The sequence below is a fragment of the Chelonia mydas genome, chromosome 7, assembly GCF_015237465.2.
Source record: "Chelonia mydas isolate rCheMyd1 chromosome 7, rCheMyd1.pri.v2, whole genome shotgun sequence".
Classification (NCBI taxonomy): Eukaryota; Metazoa; Chordata; order Testudines; family Cheloniidae; genus Chelonia; species Chelonia mydas.
Window position 1 is genome coordinate 33,462,062 of NC_057853.1, and position 19,463 is coordinate 33,481,524.

General features: G+C 42.2%; 1 long non-coding RNA gene across 16 annotated transcripts in view; it reads left to right on the forward strand.

The window, feature by feature from the left end:
* Positions 1-19,463, forward strand: part of LOC114018768 — an 85,120-nt gene that overhangs the window by 34,723 nt on the left and 30,934 nt on the right. For 9 of the 16 annotated variants that reach the window (XR_006292349.1, XR_006292356.1, XR_006292347.1 and 6 more), the window contains 3 exons: positions 8,131-8,198; positions 8,850-10,943; positions 11,905-12,066. This is a non-coding gene — a long non-coding RNA (uncharacterized LOC114018768). Of the gene's footprint in view, positions 1-8,130; positions 8,199-8,849; positions 10,944-11,904; positions 15,485-19,463 lie in introns of all 16 variants that reach the window. The other 7 variants (XR_006292355.1, XR_006292352.1, XR_003564013.3 and 4 more) reach the window with 6 other exon arrangements.

Sequence of the window (19,463 nt, forward strand, 5' to 3'; positions counted from 1 at the left end):
GTAATTGATGAAAAAATTGCCCAGTTTGTTTATGCAACAAACTCACCTTGCTGTATGATTGAGAACCTACACTTCATTAACATGGTTCAGTTATTAAGACCAGGATACTGTCCACACAACAGAGCAGATGTTGCAGGCAAATTGCTGGATAAAGTGTATGAAAGAGAAATTGAGCAGTGTGCAAAAGGTCTAGAGGGTGAAATTGTTAACCTGAGTCTTGATGGGTGGAGCAATGTCCACAATGATCCTATTGTATGTGCTTGTGTGACAACAGAAGAAGGGAATGTCTTTCTTACAGAAACAATTGATACATCAGGAAATGCACACACAGCAGAATACTTACAAGAAGTAGCAGGAAAAGCTATAACAAGCTGTGGGGGAAAAATTCAAATGTCTAGTATGCAGCTTGGTCACAGACAATGCTGGAAATGTATCCAAGATGAGAAGAAATTATTTAAAAGAGTGAAGAGTCCCAAGCTAATAACACATGGATGTAGTGCTCATTTCATGCACCTCCTAGCCAAAGACTTCAGTGTTCCAGAAATAAAGGCTAATGTTGTTGAAATTTCAAAATACTTCCGAAACAACCACTTTGAAGCAGCTGCTCTGAAAAAAGTGGGAGGAACCAAGCTAACTCTCCCACAAGACGTGCGATGGAACTCAGTAGTGGACTGTTTTGAGCACTATATCAAGAACTGGCCCAATCTGACAGTTTCTGAACAAAATCATGAAAAAATAGATAGCACTGTCACAGCCAAAGTTCTCAACATTGGGCTTATGAGAAATGTTGAACACATGCTGAGTACCCTGAAGCCTATTTCTGTAGCCTAGAACAGAATGCAGGGAAATAGCTGTTTTATTGCTGACGCTGTTGAAATTTGGAAGGAACTGACTGAGATCTTAAAAAGAGAAATATGCAATGACAGAATTAAATTACAAGCATTAAAAACGAATGGGCCAAGTACTATATCTTCAGCTCATTTTTTTGCAAATATTCTCAATACTCAGTACCAGGGTCAAAACTTCTCTGCTGAAGAAGAGGAGTTGGCTATGACATGGATATCCAGCAATCATCCCTCCATAATGCCAACTATAATAAACTTCAGAGCTAAGGGTGAACCATTCAAGAAATATGTTTTCTGATGTTTTAAAGAAAGTTACACGAGTGAACTGGTAGAAGTCACTTAAGCACTTGGATTCAGAGACTGAAGTGATAATCTCACTTTTAACAGCAGTAGCTTCTTCTGCCGGTGTAGAAAGAATATTTTCTTCCTTTGGACTAATTCATTCCAAATTTGAGAGATTGTTTGGGACCTGAAAAAGCAGGAAAGCTTGTTTTTTCTTTTCCAGATGATGAACAAACAGGAAAATGAAGGTGAAGACGACTGAGTTAGCTGCAGAAGCCAATATTTTAAGTTTCTCATGTTGACGTGGCTGACCTAGTTGATTTTAATTATTTTAATATTTCATTTAACTGTGAAACTATTTTAACAAACAAACCTGATTTTAAAAACTTGAATGTTTAACTAAATTCAAAAATGAATATGCTTGTTTTGTTAAAATATGTTTGCTGTTGAAGAAAAAAAATCCAGAATTCGTAACGTTTTTGTTTTAGTTAAATAAAACAATTTAAATATCCTAATACAGCCTGGCAAGAAAATCTTCCAAATATTAATGATTAACCTGTTGAATTGGAGATAGGTCACCTTCCAATGACTTCATAAATATCTGCTTCAATTACCTTTGGTAAAGGAAATAACCAAACAGGCAGTCATTCATTTTCTGATATAGCTGTAAAACTAATCTGAAAAGTTTTTTCAAAATAAATCACTTAAACTTATAGTGTGTACCTTCTAAAAATGAAACCTACATCCTATCTCTGAGTTGTGAAGAATATATTTTAAGGTTCTAGCAACCAACAAGAATGCACTTTTATGTAGAAATCCATTATTAAATAGTTTTCCTGACTAGTGATTTAAATAATGATTTAAATCAAATCAAATCCAACCTGTTTCTAAGTTCTATGGTTCAGGGATTTGTGAACTCCAAATAACTCTGTGAATCCAAAACATACCTTGGAAGGTTTACACATCCCTAGTGATGTTGATGTCTTTGTAAAATATCTTATTGTACCAATTGGAACGGGTCTACTTTCTAGCAATTCAAGAAAAAAAGGAGTACTTGTGGCACCTTAGAGACTAACCAGTTTATTTGAGCATAAGCTTTCGTGAGCTACAGCTCACTTCATCGGATGCAATATGCCCTGAAATTTTAAAATCAAAATAACTAATCATAAAACAGCTTATTCATAGAAATACATAGTATTTTTTTAAAAGAGCTCTTGTCCAATCAACTATTAAAGATCAGATGAACCCACTCTGGAAAAAAGATGTCATTAAAAGATTTCCTATGTATTGTCCAACTCCATCAGGAACAATTCACAGGAAGTAATACTTGATTTCTAGTACATTTGGAAACATGGGAAGAGAGTGGGGATGGGGGGAAAATACAGAACAACTGCAGTACTTGACTGCGGTGTCCCACGGGACCATCCAAACTGGTTTCTGTTGCACCACTTCATAATAGTACTGTAATTTGTCATATATTTACCCGGGAAAATTGTTCACAGCATCTGTTTTTAAGTGAGGCTCTGTTTTTAGCCTATTAGTTTGAACTAAGATAACTTCCACATGCTTTAGTTAACTGCCCAAGGTCAAAAACATGAGTCAGATTCTCACCAAAAAACTAAGGAACATCCTGGTTCGCAGTTCATTACTTACTCACTCAGGCATTCTGCCATCCTAAAAACAGCTTTCTGTTTCCACAAAGTAAAACCCTAGTCTAGCTATTCACACCTAAGCACCAGAGAACCTTGCAACATGCTTTGACAATTAGTCAGGCTTCATAATCCTCCAATTTAGACCTTTACAGACATTCTTGGAGAGTGGGAGCAAGGGAAAGCGTGGGTGTGTGTGTGTGTGGGGGGGGCCCACAGGGCAGTTTACACTCCAGTGAATTACAGATAGTACAATAATCTTTGCTGCTTTTTTTCCAAGACAGGACCATCTCAGATCCAAGGACTTCATTTTCCATAGTTTCTTTAAAACCGTGTCACTTCTGAGAGATCACTATAACCGCTTTTGGCCCAGTGGTTAGCCAATATTCAGGGTCTTGTGGGTTGTTCTTGTTAGGAGGAGAAATTAATGGTAGTCAGATATTTATTTGCTACAATCCTGTTTCTTTACAAAGAATTTACCCAAAGTCCTTTTTCCCTGAACACAGTAGGAAGCAAGCAATTGGAGACAGTTTCCTTGTTTAGTATTCCAAGCTTCTTTCCAGCCAGCACTCTGCCCAAACAGCTCCCTGCAATATCTTTGGAAGACCATGTTATATGAAGTATATGAATGGTTTGTGTCATTGTAAAAACAGGAATTATATGCACTCCACTGGGGGAGGGTTACCACAGCTACTCCAAGAAGTAAAAACAGTAGGGGATGATTGTAGCAAATCACTCAGGTTATAACACCTCCAGAGAAGTAGCATCTCCTGGGGAGGTTCATGTATTCTGGTTCAGACTGGATTCTCCAGAGACTAACAGACACAAAGGACTTTGGGATAAATAGCCGGGGCTTAAACTGATTCGGGGCTTTCTTCCTGATCCAGCAAACAGATAGGACTTCCTTGTGGAAGGGTTGGAAAGGTTTTGGCCTAGTGGGGCCCCATAAGACTGCTGGTGACCTCTGGTAAGCTGTGAGCATGCGTATAGGTGCATTTATTGTTTTTGATATATTTTCTCTATAATACTTGTACCTGAAGATGTGCTTGCTTAGAAAGAGCTGTGTGGTAAGTTGTAACTGCCGGCAAGTGCACTGGTCATAGCCCTCAGAGAGAAAGCAAAGCACAGGGCCTGGCCTTTTTATGCAGACTGGCTTGCTGGGAATATTGCAGTATAATCCAGGGAGCTATGTAGCCTTAAAATCATTGGGTCTCTGCCCAAGAGAGGTGACAGCTGGGAGTTGGAACCCTTTAAGTGGGTGCCTTCGATGGACCATGGAGTGGGAAATACAGGTTAACCTAAAACTGTTACAGCTCTCTCTCAGCTCTTTCTCCTTACAAGTGCGTCTCTGGCTGTTCATAGCTTTCTGCTGCCTTCTCTGTCTGCTTTTGTAGTGTTTCTGGCTGCTTCTGCTCTGAGACACACACCCCACCATCAAAATACTACCAAGCCTTCAGTGTTTGCATTCAACCGGCAGTGATGCTTCTTCTCCCACATAGCTCCACCAATCTTGCATGTGGCCCATGTGTTGGGTGATGATACCTATTGTTACAACTATTTTACACCAAAAGGCACTGAAATGCTTCTTACATTTATCCTGAATGAAGGGTAGTTATTACTCCCACCAGCTTTTCTGAGGTTTCACCCAACTCCCAGCATAACAATATATATGTCATATAACACATGACAGCTGACTTGTTATGACTGTTTCCTTACTGATGTGGCGAGACAACAATTATTTGTGAGTAAACTTTGTTTTCTGAAGATAAATATTAGAGGAGCTCACCTTAAAAGAATGAGTGAAATACCAACCGGATGGAGAGACCCTTATGACTGGAAAAAGAACAAGCTTGCTTTTCTGTTTAAAATATTACTCACAAAGCATCCTGAGAACATGTCTGACTAAAGCACACAGTATACTGTGATGCTGAAGATCTGCTTCTCGGGCACATCCATGTCATTATGTTGTTGTTTTCTTTGTATTAATGCACTGTGGTCAGGCCAATACAGGCCTAGATGTTATGAGAATATGAAAGTGCTGTAACAGATTGAAATTGTATACTAGTGTCTGTATGTTTTGAGTATGCTATACCGGGACTGGAATGAACTCTTACTGTACTTAGATTTAGTCGAAGTAAAAATCCTAGGAGTGAATCTTCAGCTAAGCCCACTATACCCTGGGTACTGCTTGGGAAGGGGTCTTTTGTGGCCCTCAGTCCTGGAGCTGGTAGTACTGGCTGGGACCATGATATACTAACTGGGAATTGCTGGAGCACAGCAGCACTCTGGCCATACCCTCATGGCATTAGGAGGGCTGGGTGGCACAGAGCTGCTATGCCAGCTCAACACCACTAAGGGAATCCTGGGCTGGCTCCAATCTGGACTTGCTGGTAGCTGCAGTTTTGATGTCATGGAGAGAAATGGCATCAGAACAATGAGCTGTGGAGTGCAGAGCCCTAACAAGTGAATTACCCAAGTGACACCAAAATTCTTATCTGTTAACATGAAAGCTCTATTTCTGTGAAGATGTCCTGAAGCTAGGATTGAAAAGTATTGCTGTTATACAGGCCACCAATCACTGTCCGTGATTATTACACAGTAACAAAGCCTTCTGCAGATTCTGTGCTAGTCACACCAGGAGTTGTCTTCCTTGCTCTGTCCATTTTCAGGTCCCTCTTTTCTGTCTGTCTGTCTAAATAGTTATGTAATTATCCTGTCATTACAAGATTTTGTTCTCATCACGCAATTATGGTCAATAGCGATCAAAGAAAAACGACATGGTCATGAGAGCTCTGCATAACAATGCAAAACAAAAATATTTAAATGCCCAATTTTTAGTGTTGCATAAAAATAAAGTAAAACAATTGTAGTGGTCCTCCCGCCCCCATTTGTGCACAATTTTTGATTGGCTCAAGCTGGCTTTTATGTAGCAGCAGCAGTCGTCTCTGGTTCCTTGTCATGGTGATTCAGTAATACTTTACTGTTGTCATGGTTGCAGGCTTACAACTAAAGCCATCACAGTTGCAGCGCTGTTTTTATTCATCGTTTGAGTGTATAAACTAATTAAGTAAACTAACGGCAGCAGTCTATTTTCTGGGCCTTGTTTTTGTAATACTCCATTTCAGAATCACACTATTTTTGACCATCATCCTAAAAAATCAAAATCCTGCAATGCCTGCGTCTCCTTGGGTAATTCTAGCGTCCTAAAACTGCACAAAGTTCGCTGATTATTTGAGTGCCTGAGAGAGGTCCTCTTGGAATCGCAAAGGCTTCTGGAGAATCTTTTGAAGAGCTAAAATAAAGCTGCTAGTCCATGCATTTAAACTGAGTTGCATTCCTTATTGCTGCTATGCTCATGGCAGGCACCCAATCAAAATGTTTGGTTTCTGAGTTCATGCTTTGCTTTGTAAAAATAGTGGCAAAATGATACAGAGAGAGCCTTATCCCAGGCATGTCACTCCCCCAACAAGCAAAAAGGTCTGGGAGCAAGAAGTGATCAGGGTTCTAATAAACAGCCAAAAATACCAGCTTGAAAGTAGTGTGCACAAAATGTTCTCCTAAATCTGGACAGGGTCAACTGATTCCACGGTGTGATGTGCAAATTTATTTTCTATTTAAAAATTAGCATTAAAATAAACCACACCAAATGGATACCCTGATAACATGGGGAGGGACCAGCAGTTGGGGTGTGTGATAGTGATAGTTATGGCATGCAACAGAATTTTGATGGAGGCATGAATTTTTGTCTTTGCAAATAATGAATGCTACAGCTGTATTTGAACTGAAGCTACATACAGGTCAGTAAGAGGCAATATTGACACAGTGCTTTTTGCTTACCTGTACAGTAAGGAAATGCGTGTCTTTGGGGTGGAGTTCAATCAGCAACAATGATTTAAAAAAAACAGTCAATTCAAAGTGTCCTATGGGCTTACCCCCCCCCCCCCCTTCCAAATGCACATGGCTGTTAGCCTGGTGCACTATTGGTGATACGTAAACTAAAGAGAGGACAAAGCTAGATAAATGCATATTTCCTGCTGAAATAAGATGAACATCTTAATGAGTTTCTGCTGATATCACCCTAAGCTTGATGCAGCTTATCTGGACTCCAGTCTGGAGTTAAGCACTGCTCCGTGGAGTCAGTCACTTCCTCTTCTCTCTCTTCGCTTGTAAACAGCACTAGAGAAGGGAATGGAGTATGTGGAATAGGTCTCAGTTGCACGACCAGCATTTTGCTAGGTCGTTTAGGGTCCTAGGTCACTTTTGAAAATAGGTTTAAGCATCCTAAGTCACTTAAGCCCTTTTGAAATATTACTTAAAGCCTCATACTATAAAAAGTGCATTCAATACTCTGTAAAGACATACATCATTTAAGATCTGGGTTTGTGCAGTGTGCTTGTCCCCTGTACCTGCATCTGTTAATACGCTCCTAGAGCAAAGCTAGCAGTGTATTGGTAGGGCATCTGGTCTAGTGTCCTGTCTCTAAACATCCATATAAATATATGATTCTTTTCTGAATCCTGTTAGGCTCTTGACCTTAATGATGCCTTGTGGCAATGAGTTCCACAAGTTAATAAAAATGTAGGCTGAACAAAAAAAGTCCTATCAGTTTTACACTTGTTGGCTTCCGATTTCTGTGAATGCTCCTCTTGTTTTTGTATTATAATGAGAAGGTAAATAGGAATGTCCAATATCTTTTCTATGCTCTGCATTATGTTATATATCCATATCGTGCCCCCTCTTGCTTTATTTCATTTTTAAATTAAAGAATCTTGTTCTCTCCTCACACAGAAATCTTTCCATGCTAACAGTCCTTTTCTTTTTCTGTCTCTGACCCCCCCTCTATTTCTTATATATCTCATAAGATTGTGGTGACCAGACCTGGACACAGTGCTCCAGATGAGGGTGTACCACTGATTTATATAATGGCATTATAATATTTTCAGTGTAACTCCCTAACCCAGTCTTTAAACGTCATAACGCTTTGTTTGCTTTTTGACTGTCACTGCACGTTGTTCAGCTGTGACGCTCAGATCTTTTACCTGAATGATTTACAATTAAGATAGAACCCAGCAGTGCTTGGGTGGTGGTCAAATTATTTCTCCAATGTTTGCTACCTTGCATTTTTCAGCGTTTAAGTTTTGACAGGTCTTTCTGGAGTCCCTTGCCCAGTCTTGACTAACCTAAATATTTCTGCATTCTCGACAAATTTTGCCACCTCACTGTTCTGTCCATTGTCCAGGTCACTGATAAATCTGTTAAGCACAGGACCTAGCATGGGTTCTTGGAATACATCAGTGTTACCTTTTTGTTATATTGAAAACTGACTGTTCATTTGTACTTTTGTTTTTATCCAGTTTCTAATCCATGACAGCACTTTGTCACACCCTAGGACTGCTCAACAGATTTTACTCCATGATCTCTTGTGAGTGACTTTGTCAAAGTTTTCATGAAAGTTTAACTACTTTTGTCTACTGGGGTTCCTTTATCCCCTACTCTGTTGACATGCTCAGAATTCTAGAAGATTAGAGAAGTATGTTTTTCCTTTGAAGAAGCTGTGCTTTTATCCTCCCAAATTGATCTGGGTGTTTTAGAACTCTATTAAATTGTCTGAATTGCTAATTAATCTAGTAATGAAATAATAATAATCCTATTTCTTATATAGCACTTTTCATCAGTAGAGCTCTAAGCTTTTTACAAAGGAGGTCAGTATAATTATCTCCAATGCACAGGTGGGGAAACAGAGGCACAGAGCGGGGAAGTGACTTGGCTACTTAGCAAGCCAGTGGCCAAGCTGGGAATGGAACACAGGTCTCCCCAGTCCTATCTGAGTGCTCTATCCATTAAGCTGCACTCCCTAACATTTATCAGTCTGTAATTCCCAAGATCACGCCTACGCAGTCTACTTTGGAAATTGGTGTCCTGTTGCATTTGTTACTTATAGTGAATATCCTGGTTTTCCTTCTGTGGTGTTCTTCACAATGATGTGCATCTACAGTTGTGGTTTCCAACAGTTGCTGGAGTCCTTAACTATGGTGACCGAGGCTTGATATTTGCCATGGTGTGTTTTCTTTAGCTCAGCCACTGACTGGAAAGATATGAAGAGGAAGCATGCCTAGGAGCTCTGATCCTGTATAAAGTGCATCGATCTGGAATTGTGGAGAGGAGAGATGACAAAAGAGCGGAGTCTGGACAGTTGGAAAAAGGATTTTGAATTTAGCCTGGTCTACACTAGAAAATCAGGTTGGTCTAACTAGTTTGGTCAGGGGTGTGAAAAATCCACACCTCTGAGTGGTGTAGTTAAGCCACTTTAAGCCCCCGGGTAGACAGCTCTCGGTTGACCCAAAGAATTCTTCTGTTGACCATGCTACCACCTTTTGGGGAGCTGTGTTATTTACACCAAGAGAATCCCTTCTGTCATTCTTAGGGATTGTCTACACTTAAAACGCCACAGTAGCACAGCTGTCACTGTAGCATTTTAAGTGTAGGCATGCCCTTTTTAAAATTACTCTGAGAAATGGCATACATCTGCATGTTAAGTTTTGTGCCACAGCGAGAGAGGGGGAACTGTACTCTTTTCAAGTGGAAGTGTGATTAGCATAGCTGCTGCCGCTGGCATTCCCAGGGTTGTAACTGTGGCAAATCCTTAGCTTTCTGCTGTTCTGCTGATGCCTGCTTTAACTGGCTTTCAATATTCAGCATCCTTACCTGGTTTGACTAATACAGAGATTTTACCTTTTTATCATTGTCCAGCATGTAAAGGGAATTTGGGCCATATATATTATTGCCCTGCGGCTGTAGAAATTGGGTGGGGTTCTAGGTTGAATTTTCAATGGGACTTCTGTGCTCCTAAAAATCAATTAGCTTCTCTTGAAAATCACGCCCCTAATGTCACTGCTGAACAGCCCGTGTTTGGGGCACTGTTAGGTGATGATTTTGGAAGCTGAGGTGCCTCCTTCCACACACTTAGGCCCTGGGTCATTTTCATTAATCTGGCCTTGAAGAGATTGTGATACATGATTATCTGCCAAATAAATAATGTTGTGAGCTGGGTTAAACCTTGTTATACGTTGAGTTAAAACTGATGTGTGAACATGTTCTTCAGTTCGGATAGTTGTGAGACAATTAAGAGGCCACACCGAAAACAAGGCCTACTAATCTGCCCAGAAACTAGAACCATGAAGGCAGAGGATTTGACTGCCCATGTAGGCTTGTGTGTGAAAAAAGTCAAGTGGGATAAAAGACACAGAAGGTCAGAGAGTCAGAGGCAAAAAGCTAAAAGCCGAGCAATAGCCTATGAGCACAGAGTATGGGCTTGTCTACACGTACAGCGCTGCAGTGGCGCCACTGCAATAGTGAAGACGCTACTACGCCACGGGAGAGCTTCTTCCATCTGTGTAGTTAGTCCATCTCCGTGAGAGGTGGTAGCTACATTGACAGGGGAAGCTCTCCCATGGACGTAGTACTGTCTACACCAGGGTTTTAGTCGGGATAGTTATGTTACTCGAGGTGTGGATTTTTCACACCCCTGAGCAATGTAGTTCTACCAATGTAAGTTTGTAGTGTAGACCTGGCCTATGGATCTCTGGAAAAAGTGTGTGTTTGTGTGTGAGAGAGAGAGAGAGAGCTTTTGGGTCTTATATTGGCTAAAAAAGCTTGGAGCTGTAAGCTAAGCAACTATTCCTTTGTTTCTGGTTCCTCCTGCATTCAGAGAAGCAGGACCTTTTATATTCCTTGCAAATAAACAAGATTGCATTGAAGAAAATACCAGACTCTATCATCAATTTCTGCTCCCAACTGGAACCTCCCTGAGGCCCCAAACTTTGACTAGCCACTCGGGTCAAAAAGGGGCGACAGTAAGGGGGCTGAGAGTCCTGACAACTGAGTGGCCTTGTAAACAGATTAAGCCATTAAATATCATAGGCCTTGGACACTAATGGGAAGACTCTCTGCTTATTAGTACTGGGTTGTCACTTTTTGGGGGGAATGAATTGATAGTTGCCTGCTTCTCTTTTTAATCTCCCTAGCTACATTTGAACACAATGAAGTGATCTGTGAAGCCCTATTAAATGCTTGCTGTGACTGCTCTCCAGGGATTCTTGGTGCTTATGGGCCATGAATTAAAAAATAAACTACTTCTGCCTCTTTCCTTCCCCGCTCATAGGTGAAGGTAAGAGTGTTTGGCAGGTTCTTCTGCAGTGCTGGAATGAGAACCAGGTCACTGAGGAGACTGCCAAAACTTTGATGCAATTACTAACAATAATACTGTAAATGTGGGCCTTTCTCTCTCCTGTGCCACGGTACTACAGCAGGACACGAGGCTGAGAATGGAAATCTGGGACTGTCCCACTGGGAACGAGACATTAAATGTCTTTGTTGTGCTGATGGTGGTGATCTGAATGCACGATGTGGCAGGGCCTGAATGCCAGTGTGATGCTGAGTTCTAATCAATGCTGACATCAGATGCTTGAGCAACAGGATGTCCAAGAAAGATGCTGTGCCCTGCTTTTTAAAATTCAGTCTCCTTCAGTAATGTACAGCAAATAAGCTCCATTTAGATGTTCTGCAGCAAGTAATGAACACCAGAGTATCTCAGCCAAATAGAAGGCCCTACTTCTACAATTGGAACAGTTTTCATGAATCCCACTATCTGTTACTAAATCAATACTAATAGGCCAACAACAAAGAACCACCTGGATTAAAAGGAGTAGCCAGATATATTTTTCTAAGTCTGGATGATTTGCCAAGTCATATTACCATAGCATTTCTTGTTCAGCCATCGTATATGGCATTAACCAAAAATCAAGACAAAACTGACACCTTCCATTGCGCTGGGCCATGAAGTTGCTGGATCAGAGGCAGGTTTCCCATCTGAAGAGAATCTATTTTTTAAAAGAAATTATGGCTATTCTAGAAGAAGGTAGTTATATAGAGTCAAAAGTTCCTGGTAAATTGCTGTAATTTAGTGGAATGCCATTATTAAACTAAGAACAATCCAGTCGAGGCTTAATTAGAGTTAATTGAGTAAAAAAGCAATCCGTGTTTTCCACCTTAATGCTGGGGTTTTTTTTTGTTACTCCCAAATTTGGCAGAAAGCTATTTCAATCTCTTAATTATATTTGTTTTTGTAGAGCTGCATGTCTGCTGGGAGCATCAGTTTATTCTGCAAAATGTAACCGTTTCTCTTTGACAACCAGAATGATCAGTTTCCTCCACTTGGACAGGAACTGGGCTGCCAACACCAGCTGCAGATCTGACTACAGCAGAGTGTGTGGGGTGGCTTACCTTTAGAGGTAGATGCTGTTGCACATTTGCTACTAAGACATACTTGAAATGACATTTCATATCCTGTTATCACCAACTGAGTTTGTTTTGCAATCAAACACAAAATATTAGAAATGTCTGTTTAGATTGTAGTAATATTTTCAGTGCTGTCATCTACTTGAGTTAATCTTGAAAGCTAGAATACGATAACTTACTGTAACCTCACCTTTTTAAAGCCGATTTCCAGATAGCATTTAGCACTAAGCGTTTGAAAGGTGCTGAATACCTCCAATTTAAATAGTGTAATTATGTGGAGACGTACTTGTAGAAAGCTTTCTCTTCCCACCCCTCAAGTAGGGTTACATACGAGTTTTTGTTACTTTTACTTGACAGCAGACCATGGCTGGCTCTAGGTTTTTTGCCACCCCAAGCAAAAAATTTCAAGCCAAAAAAAAAAGAGGGGGGGGTGGCCGGAATGTCTCCCCTGGAATTATGCCTCCCCAAGCACGTGCTTGCTTTGCTGGTGCCTAGAGCCGGTTCTCCGAAAAGATTCCATAAACTCTAAAAGCAATTTTCTTTTGAAGAAATGTCCTAAATTGTAGAAATACTTAGCCTTACCTTACTTCCTGACACAATGTTCAATAGTTCGTTTTCTTTAGGAGGAGTCTATTTACATTCTACTTTATAACTGCACATTTGTAAGAAAAATTACTCAATGAAATACAGGGACTGACTTGAGAAATGCAGCCTCCAGTTTTTCACTCAGTTTTATGCCTGCAATTGATTGTGAATGTGAAAATGCCAGCTTAGAACCATTTTAAAAATCAGGCCTATTACCTTGTGTCACTAGATATGGAAAGAAGAGATTCAGAAAAATAACCTCAGTATCAAAGGGGCATTACAGTTTCAGGGTATGTGAGATTTTGTACTAGTATAAAATAGTTAAATATTAATGCTTTACACGGTAACAGTATAGCAATGCTTACCTGAGAACTGTAAAACACATTACAAACATTAATTACCTCCAAATATCTCTGGGGTGATAGGTAAATAGAGGTGGGTGAAAAATTCACAACAAACGTCGCCTCTGTCCAAGAATAGACAGCGATTTTCTCTAATTGTGTTTATTTGAAATTATTTGCTGAATAATTTTTGGAGATGTCTGGTTGCAAGTATTCAATAAGCGAAAAAGGAGGGAGACACAGGGCTGTTGGTAAGTTTCTGTTCCCTAAATTGAGCATCGTAACTCCTAGAATCAGATTTCTGGAGCAAATATTTACAATTACATTTCTGAAATTTGCTTTCTGTAAATATTCTGGAATGTTGCTTTGTTTGCTTTTTCAGCAAGTGTTCTTGCCACTAAGCTCATTTTGCTAGAATTTGTTTGAAAAATAAACACAAAAGACGACGCACATGGGCACTGGGATTACATTTATGTTACGCATCCCTGATACACAATTGGGGATCAGTTACAGCTGCCAATTATAGCACTTAATCCTTTAGCTCAAGTTGCAGAGCTCTTGGTTCAATCCCTGTTACCTCCAGGAGATGGGGTCCATCTCACGAAGGGGAGGTTCGTGTGGGATTCAAACTGCTGTGCCCTCGGACGCTCAGGCAGTCTTCTGCTGTTTAGACGTTTGAGAGATGTGGGCTAGCCACTTAGGAATCTGTTACCCCCACGTATACAGTGCATTTCCTTAAGTATGCACTTAAGGAATTTTTTGATCAGAAATTTCCCACTGTTATAGTGACCTGCTGGTATGAAATGTCCATTTGCAAAAATGTAAGTTGCTGTCTAACTCTGACTTAATTTTAATTTTTTTGTCCACAGTACAAGCGTGGTTTTGTGTTTGAATATTTGTATGGAGAGGATTGTGTGTACTGAAAAAAGAACCCTCTTTGGAAACAGCACTGATAGAAGCAGCATTGTTGTTCTATGCTTCTCTATACAGTTTGTAGGGACTCATGCTGCAAGAGCCTCTCAGATAAAGCACAGCGAAGGCCTATGCATAGCAATAATCACAATGAGAGACTGTGTCCTGCTAACGTAACTCATTTGTCAGGGTGAAATGTCTGGGAATACAAAGTGATCATTAAAAACAAGTGCATAGGAAAACTGTTTCCTTGCTTGTGGTGTTTATGAATACTCTGGCTATGCAGTGGATAACTAATGTTTAATATTCTTATACTGTCAGCACAATGAGACAAAGCAAGAGCCTTGTAGTTATATGTGAAATAACTTCATTATTTAAACTTTGACCACAAATCAATTTGCCAACCAATTTGCATTGTTATTTCAATGACCCACCACCCGCTCCAGGGCAGCCATAAAAATTAACTGTATAAGTCCCCAGTTGTCAAATGAAAGTGCCACAAGCTAGGTGAAAACAAAAAAGAACAAAAAAACCTGCCAAGGTCCTAACCATTTGTGGTTTCCTTTGACTTCTATGGGAGTTATGGGTGCACAGCATCTATGAAAACAAGGTAATTTCATTTAGTACCTCACTTTAGACACCTACATCTGAAAACTTTAGCTATCTTTTCCAAATGCAACCACATCTGGGTTTAACAGTGCAATCTCTTAACAGCACAGAATACTGTTACATCAGTTTAGGGAGGGAAGAATACTCTACCTATCTGAAACTGCAGGGGGAACTCTTATAGGCAGAATGTAGTTACATCGGTATTTGGAGAGAAGCCTGGGGCCAACAGGCCTGCCTTTAGCTCTTGTATTTTTCATTTGAAAGAAGACAGCCTCTCCAAAAGCAGAGTACCCCATACCGCTATGCAATGGAGTGAGCACTGACTCTGAGAGGAAGAGTGCCACCTACTGAATCTCAAACTACTTTTTAAAGAACACTGGGTTTTAACCATCCAAGTACAGTTAAACCCTGCTTTTGAGAGCCGCCAAGCTCACTTACAGCCTAAGGCGGTATTATATCTAATTATAACGTTACATGGATGTTCCCTCCTATAATCAAGGAGATCATCCTCTTAGATAGTGAGGCTGTTCCATTTTCTGATAGATGCCTCTGCATAGAGCCACAGTGTTTTAGGTACTTCCTTATCTCTGTTGTGTATCTAGTGGAACCCACTATTAGTGACCTTAATTCTAATATGTTGAAAAGGAGTGAAAGTCCAGAATTTCTTCAGTTCACGTCTGTGGACTTTGAATTCTCTAACTGTGAAAATCCATTTCACTCACAGTGAAGTTTAACGCTTCTTCCCTTGGAATGCAGTATACAATGCTGCATTCCATCTACCAGATATGTATTAAGTGCTTTTTTTCTTCTGTGCTGTTTGAACAGAGGTGAGATGGGAAGAGGAGAAAAATTACCATTGCTCAGTGGGAATGAGGAATCCCTGCTTTTGATTTGCTGCAGCTGCTCTAATCAGGAGCAGGGACAGAAGAGGGGTCCATCTTGCTCCAGCTGCTTCCTATTATGAGTGAGAATACAACTTTACTATTACTTATTAATCATGTTTATTATGGCAGTGCTTGAGGGCAAACCAAAAGTGGGGCCTCACTGTGCTAGGCACCATGCAAACACGGAGTAACAGTCCCTGCCCTGAAGATCTTACAGTCTAAATAGACAGGTCAGACACAGGGCAGGGAGCAGGGGTAAAACACATTCTGAGTGAACAATGGGATGCCATGTATATTAGTTCCATGATTTTTTAAGGTGTGGTTTAGTGAGGAAGGGATAAGCAAATTGTGTGTGGGGGGAGGAGGGGAGGAAGTGAAGGGAGAGGAGACATTGAAGGGATGGGTCATGAAGAGGACAGGGTAGAGGGTAAGAGGGGCAGGTGTGGAGTGACGCTGAGATGGAGACCGGGTATGTCTACACTGCAGTCAGGAGACGTGATTGCTCCTGGTGTAGGTGTACCAGAGACAGCTCTGGTCTAGCTCAAATAACAATAGCAGTGTCGTCAGGGTAGCAGGGGTGGTGGCACAGGCTACCTCCCTGCCCAGAAACCTGTGTGCAGGGCCAGCTCTACAATTTTTGCCGCCCCAAGCAGTGAAAAAAACTGCTGCTGCGGACAGCAAAAGGAAGAAGCTGCGGCCGATTTGCGGCCGGCAAAGGCAGGCGGAACAGAGAAGCTGCCGCTGAATTGCCGCGGTGGCCAGAGGAACTGCCGCCCCTTTCCAACTGCCGCCCCAAGCACCTGCTTGGAACGCTGGGGCCTGGAGCCGGCCCTGCCTGTGTGCATACTGGAGTGGCTAGCCAGAGACGCTGTCCAGGCTGCTGCGGCTTCACTGCTATTGTTACTTTCAAGTAGCTTTGATTTAGCTAGATCAAAACTAGCTTGTGTATGCCTCCATGTGCTATAATTACACCTCCTGAGGGCAATGTAGACACACCCTGGGAGACCGCGAGAGGGCTGGAGCAAACAGCCAATCGGCACAGGGCAGAGAAAGTCCAGACAAAACTGTAGAGAGTCCTTTGAATGTCCAGAGCCCTGTTTTGGTTGCTTTGGCGGCTGGTCCTACTGGCTGGTTTCTCTCTGCAGTTTTTCCCCCAAGGCCATATGTCAGGGCAGAGGCCCCACCATGGCCTGGTTTCAAAGTGTACTACAACTGTAGGAGGTGAAGTGAGACCATTCCATCACTCCCAGGTTAAAAAAGATGGAGATACTTTGCTCTCTTGTTTGTTGTCTAATTCTGCCAAAAGGCACTTTTTTTGTGCTAGGGGGAATTGATTCTGAAAGGTCCACTCTACTATTCAAATGTCACCTTCCAGACTCTGTTCTTTCCAGGACGTTAAATAAGTGTCCACAGGTGTCAGTGGCATTTTATATTACATTGCGCATGTGTAGCGAAGAATCAAAAGCAGTTTTATGTTTTGAGACGTGTATGCAATGACCTTTACAAAGCTGTAACGTTTTTTAGTGGGGAAAAAGTTTGGAGAGAATAGAGATTGTGGGAGAAGAGTTCAGATGCCTTGTAAGAAAGATTTCCAGTACTTGTTTTGGTCAAGGATTATTCAAGAAGAAATAATCTACCAGGTGGATCACCTATTGGTCAGTATTTATTCTAAAACAGCAGCAGTAACAAGCCTGTAGAATGTCACCACATTAGAGCATGACATCTCCTCCATCATCCTAATTAATCACATTGTGCAGATCGTTATTGTGGTCCTAGGGCTCAGCAGGCCCGGAGAGCCTAGCAATTAAAAGAATTATAGCAACTTATAAGGCAGGCCCACTGTTATTGCCTTGTAACTGCATTTAAAGGTAATTGAATGGATTTTTTGGCTTCCTAGGCCCCACAAAAATAGTCTGCAGGAAGGAATGCTGCCTACTGCCTGGAAAAGCTAGACTCTAATTGATAAGTAACTGCACAATAAACAATGCAGTCGTGATTAAATAATATCATTTGTCAGTTGCAGGTGAGTGTTACTTTCTTTTCTTACAGCTAAAACTTTCAAGCCATTCTCTGCAATATGTATTTCCATTAAAATATGTGTCTGCAGGATAAGGAGCATATTTCACTATCAATGTCCATGGAACGTCCCTGCCTCCCATTAATAATAAATATGAGCTTATGAGCTTCACATGCATGTATATGCTCATTGCATTACATCACCAGCCCTCAAGCACCTGTGGACCCTGGCCCAGATTGTCAGAGGTATTTAGGTGCTTATCTCCCTGTGATGGAGTGTCCACCCTACTCTGGACTGAGCGTGGTTAAGGTGATTGGGTAGGCTGAGTAACTGCCTAGGCTGCACCTGAAGGAGGAGCCAGGGAGCAGAGAACTGAGTGATTGCAAGCAGGCCCACCTGTGCAACAACAGGCAGGGCCTATAAAGCCAAGTGGCTGGCTGCAGGGAAGTAGGCTGCAGTCGCTCCCTGAATGGAGGGAGTTAGTAAGCTGGCAAACCCAGAAAAGGGGAGAAGCCAGATGGGTAGGAAGAAGCCCAGGGAAACAGCAATGAGAGAGAAGATGACACAGAGACCTTGGCTGCTTGTTATAGGGTACCTGGGCTGGAATCCCCTACCACCCACTGGGAAGGGGCAAGGATGTTGAAGATGCCAGCTAGCCAGTGGGTCTGGAAAGACTGAATTCCCTGGAAGAGGAGGACTCGAGTGACCTGGCCAGAGGTCCAAGCCACGAAGAGGAGAGTGTAGTTACTGGAGTGAGAGGGGCTGCACAGTAAGACAGAATGGGGCAAGACACCACTGAAGGGGGAGTACAAGACTGGGAGAGCTAATTCCCAGGATGGCCAGCAGGAGGTGCCACTGCAGTGAGAGGACCCTGTGATACTCCCATTGACTTCAATGGGAGTTAGGTGCCTAAATACCTTTAATGATCTGGGTACCTGTGACAGATGACCCCAACTTTCAGCGATCCCTCAATGGAATGTTGGTTCATAGTAGATATGCTTTCTAATAACTTGGGGGCAGAGGTGCAAGGAAACCTGGTCTTAATGTTTACTGGGGCCTCATGTCTGATCTATAAGTATAGCTTAGTATCCTGGCCACTGGCTTGACGAGCTTTGCGGCAGATTTGCATGGGGATGCCAGAGTGCACACTATGTTAATGAATAAATTGAAACCTTCCAAGGGTATGTTGTACACGGGCATGTGGAAAACATTTGGAGGAGCCAAATAAATTTAAAAAATTCAAATGGAGGCTTGGACAAATTTTTCTTTTTGCCATGTGGAAGGCTGAATCACAGCTCACTGTTGTCACTCACTTAGATGTGTGTATTTCCCCAGTAAAGAAAAGTCCTAAGTGCCAACCTTCTAGCTGAGGGGTAGACAAACTTTTTGGCTTGAGAGCCACATTGGGGTTGCAAACCTATATGGAGGGCCGGCTAGGGAAGGCTGTGTCTCCCCAAACAGCCTGGCCCCCACCCCCTCTCTGCCCCCCTCCCACTTCCCGTCCCCTGATTGCCCTCCTCAGAACCTCTGACCCATCCAACTGCCCTCTCCTGGGACCCCCACCCCTAACTGCCCCCCAGGACCCCACCCCCTATCCAACTGCCCCTTCTCCCTGTCCCCTGACTGCCCCAACCCCCATCCACACCCCCGCCCCCTGACAGGCCCCTTCAGACTTCCATGCTTATCCAACCCCCCCCCCCCCCGTTCTCTGTCCCCTGACTGCCCCCCGGAACCCCCTGCCCCCTTACCATGCCGCGCTGCCCGGCAGGAGCGGTGGGCCAGAGCGCTGGCAGCGCTGAGGCTGCAGGGGAGGGAGAACAGCAGGGGAGGGGTCGAGGGCTAGCCTCCCCAGTCGGGAACTCAGGGGCTGGATGTGGCCTGCGGGCTGTATTTTACCCACCTCTGTTCTAGTTTCATCTCATTGATGAACCAAGTTCTCTAGCATCTCCTTAGGTGCTGGTTAAAATCTTTCCTGTGATGATGATGTAATGGATAGTCTTCGGTGGACACTCTCAGGTAGCCATTTTGTCTTTTCAAACTGT